General features: G+C 44.2%; 1 protein-coding gene across 3 annotated transcripts in view; it reads left to right on the top strand.

Moving 5' to 3' along the window:
* LOC139445089 (uncharacterized) overlaps positions 1-12,149 on the top strand; it is a 34,697-nt gene that overhangs the window by 4,751 nt on the left and 17,797 nt on the right. Inside the window, exon 1 of one of the 3 annotated variants that reach the window (XM_071226177.1) lies at positions 5,658-5,731. The exons of 1 other annotated variant lie outside the window; for it this stretch is intronic. The gene's annotated coding sequence lies outside the window, so the exon portion shown is untranslated. Of the gene's footprint in view, positions 1-5,657; positions 5,732-9,205; positions 9,304-12,149 lie in introns of those variants that run through there. One more of the 3 variants, XM_071226174.1, reaches the window with a different exon arrangement.

Genomic DNA, 12,149 nt, shown 5'->3' with positions numbered 1-12,149 from the left:
CCGAGAGACAATGAATGTGCAACAAGAGTAATAAGGAAAGTTTGTCATGCCGAGAGACAATGAATGTGCAACAAGAGTAATAAGGAAAGTTTGTCATGCCGAGAGACAATGAATGTGCAACAAGAGTAATAAGGAAAGTTTGTCATGCCGAGAGACAATGAATGTGAAACAAGAGTAATAAGGAAAGTTTGTCATGCCGAGAGACAATGAATGTGAAACATGACATATAAGTAATGTTTGTCATGCCGAGACATGAATATGAAATTTGACGAATAAGTAATGTTTGCCACGCCCAGAGACAAGAATATAAAACATAACAAAACGCACTAGGTTGGCTGTGTCTGCAGTGTTCAGTCTGTTCAGTCAACCAACACAGCAAACACACTCGGTGGGCTGTGTCTGCAGTGTTCAGTCTATCAAACACAGCAAACACACAAGGTGGGCTGTGTCTGCAGTGTTCAGTCTGTTCAGTCAACCAACACAGCAAACACACTAGGTGGGCTGTGTCTGCAGTGTTCAGTCTGTTCAGTCAACCAACACAGGAAACACACTAGGTGGGCTGTGTCTGCAGTGTTCAGTCTGTTCAGTCAACCAACACAGCAAACACACTAGGTGGGCTGTGTCTGCAGTGTTCAGTCTGTTCAGGCAACCAACACAGCAAACACACTAGGTGGGCTGTGTCTGTAGTGTTCAGTCTGTTCAGTCAACCAACACAGCAAACACACAAGGTGGGCTGTGCCTGCAGTGTTCAGTCTGTTCAGGCAACCAACACAGCAAACACACTCGGTGGGCTGTGTCTGCAGTGTTCAGTCTGTTCAGTCAACCAACACAGGAAACACACAAGGTGGGCTGTGTCTGCAGTGTTCAGTCTGTTCAGTCAACCAACACAGCAAACACACTAGGTGGGCTGTGTCTGTAGTGTTCAGTCTGTTCAGGCAACCAACACAGCAAACACACTAGGTGGGCTGTGTCTGTAGTGTTCAGTCTGTTCAGTCTATCAAACACAGCAAACACACAAGGTGGGCTGTGCCTGTAGTGTTCAGTCTGTTCAGTCAACCAACACAGGAAACACACTAGGTGGGCTGTGTCTGCAGTGTTCAGTCTGTTCAGGCAACCAACACAGCAAACACACTAGGTGGGCTGTGTCTGTAGTGTTCAGTCTGTTCAGGCAACCAACACAGCAAACACACTTGGTGGGCTGTGTCTGTAGTGTTCAGTCTGTTCAGTCTATCAAACACAGCAAACACACAAGGTGGGCTGTGTCTGCAGTGTTCAGTCTGTTCAGGCAACCAACACAGCAAACACACTAGGTGGGCTGTGTCTGTAGTGTTCAGTCTGTTCAGTCAACCAACACAGGAAACACACTAGGTGGGCTGTGTCTGCAGTGTTCAGTCTGTTCAGTCAACCAACACAGGAAACACACAAGGTGGGCTGTGTCTGCAGTGTTCAGTCTGTTCAGTCAACCAACACAGCAAACACACTAGGTGGGCTGTGTCTGTAGTGTTCAGTCTGTTCAGTCAACCAACACAGGAAACACACAAGGTGGGCTGTGTCTGTTGTGTTGAGTCAACCAACACAGCAAACACACAAGGTGGGCTCTGTCTGTTGTGTTGAGTCAACCAAACACAGCAAACACACAAGGTGGGCTGTGTCTGCAGTGTTCAGTCTGTTCAGTCAACCAACACAGCAAACACACTAGGTGGGCTGTGTCTGCAGTGTTCAGTCTGTTCAGTCAACCAACACAGGAAACACACTCGGTGGGCTGTGTCTGCAGTGTTCAGTCTGTTCAGTCAACCAACACAGCAAACACACAAGGTGGGCTGTGCCTGCAGTGTTCAGTCTGTTCAGTCAACCAACACAGCAAACACACTAGGTTGGCTGTGTCTGTAGTGTTCAGTCTGTTCAGTCAACCAACAAAGCAAACACACAAGGTGGGCTCTGTCTGCAATGTTCAGTCTGTTCAGTCAACCAACACAGCAAACACACAAGGTGGGCTGTGTCTGCAGTGTTCAGTCTGTTCAGTCAACCAACACAGCAAACACACAAGGTGGGCTGTGTCTGTTGTGTTGAGTCAACCTAACACAGCAAACACACAAAGCGGGCTCTGTCTGCAGTTTTCAGTCTGTTCAGTCAACCAACACAGCAAACACACTAGGTGGGCTGTGTCTGTAGTGTTCAGTCTGTTCAGTCAACCAACACAGGAAACACACAAGGTGGGCTGTGTCTGCAGTGTTCAGTCTGTTCAGTCAACCAACACAGCAAACACACAAGGTGGGCTGTGTCTGTTGTGTTGAGTCAACCAAACACAGCAAACACACAAAGTGGGCTCTGTCTGCAGTTTTCAGTCTGTTCAGTCAACCAACACAGCAAACACACTAGGTGGGCTGTGTCTGCAGTGTTCAGTCTGTTCAGTCAACCAACACAGCAAACACACTAGGTGGGCTGTGTCTGTAGTGTTCAGTCTGTTCAGTCAACCAACACAGGAAACACACAAGGTGGGCTGTGTCTGTTGTGTTGAGTCAACCAACACAGCAAACACACAAGGTGGGCTGTGTCTGCAGTGTTCAGTCTGTTCAGTCAACCAACACAGGAAACACACTCGGTGGGCTGTGTCTGCAGTGTTCAGTCTGTTCAGTCAACCAACACAGCAAACACACAAGGTGGGCTGTGTCTGCAGTGTTCAGTCTGTTCAGTCAACCAACACAGCAAACACACTAGGTGGGCTGTGTCTGCAGTGTTCAGTCTGTTTAGTCAACCAACAAAGCAAACACACTAGGTGGGCTCTGTCTGTAGTGTTCAGTCAACCAACACAGGAAACACACTAGTTCGGCTTTATCTGTAGTATTCAGTCAACGAACACAGCAAACACACTAGGTTGACTGTGTCTGTAGTGTTCAGTCTGTTCAGTCAACCAACATAGCACACACACAAGGTGGGCTCTGTCTGTTGTGTTCAGTCAACCAACACAGCAAACACACAAGGTGGGCTGTGTCTGTAGAGTTCAGTCTGTTCAGTCAACCAACATAGCACACACACAAGGTGGGCTCTGTCTGTTGTGTTGAGTCAACCAAACACAGCAAACACACAGAGTGGGCTCTGTCTGTAGTTTTCAGTCCAGAGAATTCCACCTTGACGACAACATTTGGGTTTCCAGCTTCATTAAGGTACTGCGGCGAGTGGAAACAGGTCATTATTAACTGAAACTATGTAGAGAGGCCAATCCTCCGGGGCTTCCCCGGGCAAACCGTCACTGTCTGACCAGACAATAACGCGAATGGTGGTGTCAGCTTGTGGCGCGAATATCATGAGCATCTTTACCGACAAATCTCTGTTGTGTAGCAGCCGTTGCTAAACAGAAGGCCGATACACTTTTAGACTGTTTCATTCTTCAGTAGAAGCATTCATGATATCCATCAAACATCACAATTGTCAAAATACAGAAAACAATTCTTAAAAACCCTGTTTCATCATCAGATACATTGTTTTCCGAAAAAAAGGTTTGCAAACGATCTGGCATCAAATGTAATATGTTCTTAAGTCTCCGAAAACTAATGATATATGAATCAATCACTATCCATCCCGGTCAACATGTGTGCCACTATCCATCCCGGTCAACATGTGTGCCACTATCCATCCAGGTCAACATGTTAACCATGCCACAATCCATCAAGGTCAACATGTTAACCACGCCACTATCCATCCCGGTCAACATGTTAACCACACCACTATCCATCCAGGTCAACATGTTAACCACGTCACTATCCATCCCGGTCAACATGTTAACGTTAACCATTCCACTATTTATCCAGGTTTACACATTAACCAAGCAACTATTCATCCCGGTCAACATGTTGACCACGTCACTTTCCATCCCAGTCAACACATTAGCCACGCCACTATTTATCCCGGTCAACAGGTTAACCACGCCACTATTCATCGAGGTCAACACATTAGCGAGAGGCACTTCTGTACCTGGGTTCAGTGTATAGGGTAGTTTTGCGAAAGGTAATTGTAATCAGAGACCATATAACAGATTTTACCATATGGTCTCTGTTGTAATGTATAACTTGCTTTCATTTCAACTATACACACAGCGTTTTAAGGAAATAAATTCCTTCAAGCGCAGAAAATCAATTTAGTGGGATATATAGGTTGAGACTTCATTCCAAATGTTTGGAGAACTACGAGTCGTAATGGTTACTATAGCAACGTGGTACTGAAACGCTGTTGCCAGATGCTTACGCGTACGTAATGGCCACAGCTGTCATTCCCCACTCACCGGTTCCTCTCATTAACTGCGCGTGCGGGCTGATGCAAGGACCAGTCGTGCGCACAGAAAAACACATAGTGCATTTATCGATAGGTGACATTTGATAACTGCCTTCGTACGTGTATGGATTCAGCCAAAGACAGAATGATAACCGGTGAATGAAATCCTAAAACGTTCAACTTATTTGCAGGCTGAGAGAGATCCGACTCTTTGCTTACCTCTCGACAACCTTTACAGACTGATCGAGGAAGGAAAGTTGTTTTTCCTGACACGACCCGTTAACCGTCAAATCTTCTAATTTCTTGCTACTCGCTGGTCTGTATCTGATGTTACAGGGAGACATTGCCAACAACAAACCTCAACACATTTAAAATGCATGCTGACAGAGAGCCACCATAATAAGGCTGCGCGTCTCACAACACTGCTTCCCCAACAACAAGCCGTTACTCCTGTCTGCTGAAAGAGGCCCACCATACTGTTTTCCCAACAACAAGCAGTTTGCCTCGTCTGCTGAAAGAGGTCCATGATACTGCTTTCCCCACAACAAGCTACTACCCCTGTCTGCTAAAAGAGTTCTGGCAAACAGCTTTACCGGCAACAAGCTACTACCCTGTCTGCTAAAAGAGTTCTGGCAAACAACTTTCCACACAACAAGCTATTATTACCCTTGTCTCATAAGAGAAGCCCGCGATACAACTTTCCCAAATACCAGCTATTACTCCTGTCTGCAAAAGAGGCCAACCAAACAGATTTTCCAGCAACAAGCCGCTATTCCTGTCTACTTGGAGAGGCCCAACATACTGATTTCCTAACAACAAGCTGTTACCCCTGTCTGCTAAAAGAGGTCCACTACACTGCTTTCCCAACAACCTGTGGCCCCTGACTGCTGAGAGAGACCCAAGTACCTTACTGTTTTCCTCTGTCTGATCAGAGAGGCCTTTTGTTATGGCAGATTGAAGTATCAAACCTCAAGCGAAACTCCACATGTGAAACTCGACAGGATATGATATCATGTCGAATTAACAACATGTGGATCGAAATTGGGAATATTCGTCAAACGAATATTATAGGTAACAGCGTATAAATAAGTGTTACTGTTTTATAATATGAAGTTTACTTATTTTAAATTCCGCTGTATTTTGCATCACTGAAGAAAAGATATCACCCACAAAATCATGCGTGCACGTTTGAGAATGATATCCTGTCAACGTGTCTACCCAATCCCTTTGAAATACGCCCTGAAGCAACAACGACCCTTCCACAACAATTTTGTTGGCAGTCCGCCAAGGGATGGGCCGAACTAAAAATAGCTGAAACTCGCTGGGGACGTAATCTCAGTTCTTCGGGATCAGGTGGTGTACTGCGCAGGCGTTGTGCATTCGGTGACCTACTTTAGTAAAGTGCAGACGTCAGACGTACTCAGGTGACGAAGCACCAGTGACGAGGTGACGATAACTGTCGGTGAGTTGTCTCCAGATACAGCCTATAACTACAGTTGCTGCCACGTAGGGTGCCTCGCCTTCGATCGTCACTGACTGGTGTGGTGTGCCTTTCAGCAAAGGCATGGACTGGGCCGAAATGCCGAAAACAATTTTCTTCCTGTTTTCCGTGCGTAACTTAAATAAGTGACTCAAGATGACATTTGTTTCATTCTCTCTGCAATTAGGTGTTAGGTGTTCATGCATATCATGTCAATCAATGATATACTGATCGATCAATGATATACTGATCGATCAATGATATACGTACCATACGTCACGTGCCCGGCTTTTATTGATCTAATGTGACATTCAGTTACATAAACATGTTCGTATGACATCATAAGTGCTGGGTCGATAGCTACACCTAATAGCGAAGCACCGTTGCTGGTCTTGCTGCGTGTTACGTAACAGCGACGTGGCCATCACGTGGAGTGACGCACGCATCGACTGATTGCAGTACGTGTCCATCGGTTCAAGAGAGACGTGAGACCCATACAGGGACGGGAACCCGATTAGTCTCGAGTGACAAGTGTCAATAATACGTGTTGGCTTGGCTAATGAAATGCTGCCATGTTATGAAATAATTCCCCTCTAAAGGGAACGCAAACGGTTCCGGCTTTCGCATTGGTTTCTCTTGTCATGTATGATTATTGGTTAGTCTTGTCACAACACGCACAATAGTACTGCGCTCGATTATTAAAAAGGTTGAATGCCAACTGTGGTTACTCCATTTCTAGCAAGAAGCGTTGACTACATTCAGTTTGAGTTGACCAGTGTTAATCAAGGACAAATTATTACAAATAAAAGGTATAAAATGCAACCTCAGATATAATACAAAATGGCTGCCAGGAGAAAGAAACACAACAGCCACGTGTATTGGTTTAACACATAATTATGAGAGGTTAACGAGAGTTTCATTGCTTGACAAAGCTATGATGGTACCAGTTCTATTTAAAGCATGTAAAACGACAAGAAAGTTCAACAACGTTTAGAACTTAAAACAGAACAGAGAGCTCATCATCAGATTGGCATCATTGATTCTAAAGTATTTATCAGTATTTAAAGTATATATCAATACCTAGTTAATTATATTCATTAAAATGCTGATATTCATGCACCATAACCGTGCTCGTGGGTTTCACCGATGTGGTAAACGTCTGAGACCTGCACAATCTCATTAAAATCAGATCTTAGTTCTCGCTATCACTAAACAAAGATCTGAGGACATCCCATTACGGGTCAAGACCAATCAAATCGTCGTTTAGCAGATCATGAAAGTGACAGTCGGAATGTGTTTTCTAATCAGCAACCTCGAAAACGTTAATACGGGGTATTCCGAACGACAGTTACGGCCCGTACGACTCGCTCCGTCAAAATTATCGCCAATCTATCGCTTCCGTGGGATAAACATTTGAACGGAGTAGGCGTTGCACAGTACGTGGGAAGCACTGCCATACACTCGCAACCATATATTAGACATTCCGTAATGTTCATTGTTCAGTTTTCAAAATTTTAATCGAGAACTGTGTCAACATATCTTTCAAGCGTAGTCTGAAATGGAAGTCTCCAGGTTGAAACGAGTGCCGTAAAGCTGGAGAAAGCTGCTTCCTCATTGGCTGATGTTGACCTCTTGTTAGTCATTTCAGTGGACGGTCGAAGTTCGCGAAAGGTCGTTCTGACGTGACCCGTAATGGGACGTCCTCAGATCTTTGTTTAGCGGAAGCGAGAACTTAGATCTGGTTTTAATGAGATTGAGACCTGCACAACCTCAGGCTTTCCTCCCACATTAAGCTGACACGCCGTGATATAACTGGAAGACTGTTAAAAGCGTTGTTAAACCCTACTCACTCACTCATTTATTTCCATGATTGAATCAATGAAACTTAAGGATGACGTCACTTGAAGGTTGCCAACCGGAGTACCGCACCCGTGGTCATTGGTCAAGGTTTTTTTGGGTTACACTTTGGTCAACACAGGTTCACCTGGGTCGTCCTGGGTTTTGATATCGATATTTCATCCAATGTTTTCTACCATAGTGTCCTTTGTATGAAAAACCGCATTTCACAGCACTGTCGGCGTGATCCTCTCCTTCGGCTATAAATAGAACAGTCGATGACTCACGAGATTTGTGCGACAACGATATGTCTGCGCAATTACTACTCGTTGTGGGGCGCTATCGTCTGCCAGTTGGTGACCTACTTTCAGTGAAGGCTGACGTAGCGGAAGCGTCGTAGTGACGTGGAAACAGATCGCAACTGGCCAGTCTGGGTTGTGGGTAAGATTATGTTATGTATGGTTATCGGCGCAGCAGCTGGGACGCTAATCCGACCGGTGTGTGTATATGCTATGTCCTCGGGATCTTCCTCAACACAAGCGGAGTCAATGATATACCAGTCATGTGTCTTAGTAGGTTTACGTAATCGCGTATCCGAGTATATCCAAAATAACCACGTGTCCAAGTATATCCCCATTAATGACGTGTCCGAATACATTTAAAGTAATCACATGTCCCAGTACACCCCCAATAATCACGTGAACGAATACATTCCAAATAATCACTTGTCCGAATACATTTCAAGTAATCACGTGTCCGAGTATATCCTAAGTAGTCACGTGTCCGAGTATGTCCAAAGTAATCACGTGTCCCAATATGTCCCCAATAATTACGTGTCCGAATGCATTTCATGTTAATCATGTAACGGGCAATCTTTACTTCATGTCAATTTCCCTCGCTGTCGGCGTGATCCTGTCCTTGGGCTATAAATAGAACAGTGGATGACTCACGAGATTTGTGCGACGGCGATATTGCTGCGCAATTACTACTCGTTGTGGGGCGCTATCGTCTGCCAGTTGGTGACCTACTTTCAGTGAAGGCTGACGTAGCGGAAGCGTCGTAGTGACGTGGAAACAGATCGCAACTGGCCAGTCTGGGTTGTGGGTAAGATCTATATTATGTGTGGTTATATACTATATTATGTGCTGGGACGCTACTCCGACCGGTGTGTGTATATGCTATGTCCTCGGGATCTCCCTTAACACATGCTGAGTCAATAATATACCAGTCATGTGTCTTAGTAGGTTTACGTTATCGCGTATCCGAGTATGTCCAAAATAATTACGTGTTCGAGTATATCCAAAATAATAACGTGTCTGTATACAGTCCAAGTAGGCACGTGGCCGAGTATGTCCAAAGTAATCACGTGCCCCTGTTTATCCCCAATAATAACTCGTCCAAATACATTTAAAGTACTCACGTGTCCCAGTATGTCCCCAATGATAACGTGTCCGAATGTATTTCATGTTAATCATGTAACGGGCAATCTTTACTTCATGTCATTTTCCCTTGCTGTCGGCGTGATCCTTTCCTTGGGCTATAAATAGAACAGTGGATGACTCACGAGATTTGTGCGACGGCGATATTGCTGCGCAATTACTACTCGTTGTGGGGCGCTATCGTCTGCCAGTTGGTGACCTACTTTTAGTGAAGGCTGACGTAGCGGAAGCGTCGTAGTGACGTGGAAACAGATCGCAACTGGCCAGTCTGGGTTGTGGGTAAGATCTATATTATGTGTGGTTATATACTATATTATGTGCTGGGACGCTACTCCGACCGGTGTGTGTATATGCTATGTCATCGGGATCTTCCTCAACACATGCGGAGTCAATGATGTACCAGTCATGTGTCTGTGTAGGTTTACGTAATCGCGTATCCGAGTATGTCCAAAATAATTACGTGTTCAAGTATATCCAAAATAATAACGTGTCTGAATACAGTCCCAGTAAGCACGTGTTAGCTGTAACTCCCACAAATCACGTGAACGAATATATTCCAAGTAATCTGGGCGTTCGGGTAGCCTAGTGGTTAAAGCGTTCGCTCGTCACGCTGAAGACCCGGGTTCGATTCCCGACATGGGTACTATGCGTGAAGCCCATTTCTGGTGTCCCCCGCCGTGATATTGCTGGAATATTGCTAAAAGCGGCGTAAAACCAAACTCACTCACTCACTCATTCCGCGACACAGCTGGCTGTATGTTTAAACATGTAATCTCACGCACTAAATACAATTGTGTGTAGATCTACATCCTTCCAGGTAAAAAGTAGTGATGTAAAAATATTATAAGGAGTGACTTTAGCTTTGTGTTAGAGCGAGGGCCCAAATGAAGGTCAGTTCTGTAATATGAAGTAGACAACCTGTACCCGAGTCTATTCTGGGTGCTCAACTGCCCGAGTGCATGAGCATCCATGTATGTTCCATGTACTTAAATGCCCATGTAAATGCAAGCTTCACGTGGCTGAGTGTAGTCAAGTATAGTGATCATGATAACACGTGGAGTTCAAAGTGCATTGCACGTATCATGCAACAGTTGAAGTTCAAAGTTCATGGCACGTGTCTAGTTAGCATGAGAAGTTCAAAGTCCATATTTGCGTATCATGGTACAAGAAATGAAACTCCCAATAGTGATTGTCTTCTGCTTATGCCTACAGACGTTAGGGAAGAGATTTATTCGTGCTCCCTGTTGTGGAGCGAGGCAATAAAGTCTGTTGAAATATAACAATGTTCTACGTCCATGGTTCAAACGACTCGACGCCAACAGATATGAGATCTCACGTAGGGGGACATGGAGCTTCGTGTAATGGTTATAAACACTCTTTGGATTAAATTGGAAATTTGTCAGTCCAGTTCGTGGGTGGTTTAATGAGAATATAGAATTTGAATCTGAAATCTTTAAATCACTGTGTCTGCTTAAAAATGAAAGAAATACATCTTATTTAGTTTCATTGCACCCGTGGATAGAAACATGTGAAGAACGCATGATATCATCGGTTACTAGTAAATTATGAACCGTACTTGGTTAAATGAGTATCTTTTTGCATACCATCATAGCCGCCATCAACGGTTTGAAACAAACTTTCATTTTACATGAAGGGAACGCGTTTAAAAAGGGGGCTATGACCTCGGTGAAAAAGGCAGTCCATGCACGTTTGAATAAGGTCCGAATGACGCAACTAAACGGCAATGACTACTCATTTGTGCTCGAGATCGTAGAGTATATATTCACTCTTTAACTTCCAAAGCATCATGTCATATGACAATCCAGATGCTTTCTTACCACCCGTGTACTGGCGAAGTGCAAAAGGTTTATCTGCGATATGAATAGCAACGATCTAACAGGAAGTTCTCGTCTTTATACGATGCGCAACTCTTTCCAAAATTTGGACCCGTCTGCGCACACGTCACTCAGTCCTTGACCTACTTTCGTCCGGACTAGACGTGAACAGTGCGCTGTGCCGTGACGCCAGTAATTACGTGAAAGACGGACGCCATTGCTCGGTGAGTTTTGACTAGCTTCGGGACATTTTTGCAACATGCGATCTATAGTGCCGGTGTGAAACTAAGCAGAGAAATGTGTTTAGCACCGCTAATCCATATAAGTTGCCTTCTTTGTAGCAAGGTTACATACCAATCTTTAAGGACGCCAGGACGAAGTGGCTGTAGTGCACTGCAGTTTGTGTCGACCATGTAACTGCAAAGAGGAATATATGAACGGACTAGATAGACAATGTGAGCAACGTGCGTATTAGAAATCAAACTCAGTGACTTTTCTTATCACATCTGCTCATGCGTTACACAAGACTGATCCAGCTGTTTCCGCGAAGTTATACAATACACGCAACCTTCATACATCTACTAGACTCCCCAGCACTCACAGTTGACAGCCTTGCGTAGGTGCCCATTTTATCATTACGATTGGTAACGCACGAAGAGATCAATCGTATTGGACTGCTATGTATCAATAATACGTACATGACAAAAGTTACCATACACTTGGTTGTGACAGTAATCGAACGTGTACAACATGCAGCAGTCAACGTTTTCCGTCGTTCACGAGATGTCACCTGTAGAGTCTGTGTTTAATCTCGGACTCCTGTCTCATGATTATCCCCTGGAATAGAATAGCGCCTTGATCTTAGTCTGCTTCAACTCGTAAAAGTTTAAATCACAATGTTAAGTCTTCACCATAAGCTGCTGTTGTTTATTTATTCAATAATGAGGCCACCGGAAATAGGGGCGGAATTGAGCTGGAGAATAGCGTTTACGTTGGTTTGGGTGGACACATCAATACTTTGGTCAAATACTGTCTCTTAAATCAGCATAGAATGGACAATCGAGGCAAAAGTGGTATTCTAGTTCTAACTATTAATGATATACAAAATGGACAAAAAATTTGTTAACATTATACTGTCAACCCCTTTTTATCATTAAAGTGTGACTAGATCATCTAAATTTGGTTAAAGCCTCAAGATAATTTATATTGAGAATACAAAAAATATAATCTTCCAAACTGAATTCAATTTTAACATGTTTAAAAGTTTAACTTTTGAAAATCTCTGATATT

Source organism: Haliotis cracherodii, unplaced genomic scaffold, assembly GCF_022045235.1.
Source record: "Haliotis cracherodii isolate W230 unplaced genomic scaffold, xgHalCrac1.p SCAF_6, whole genome shotgun sequence".
NCBI classification, from domain to species: Eukaryota; Metazoa; Mollusca; class Gastropoda; order Lepetellida; family Haliotidae; genus Haliotis; species Haliotis cracherodii.
Note: the sequence above shows the minus strand (reverse complement) of the source record. Positions and strands in the feature narration are given on the sequence as shown.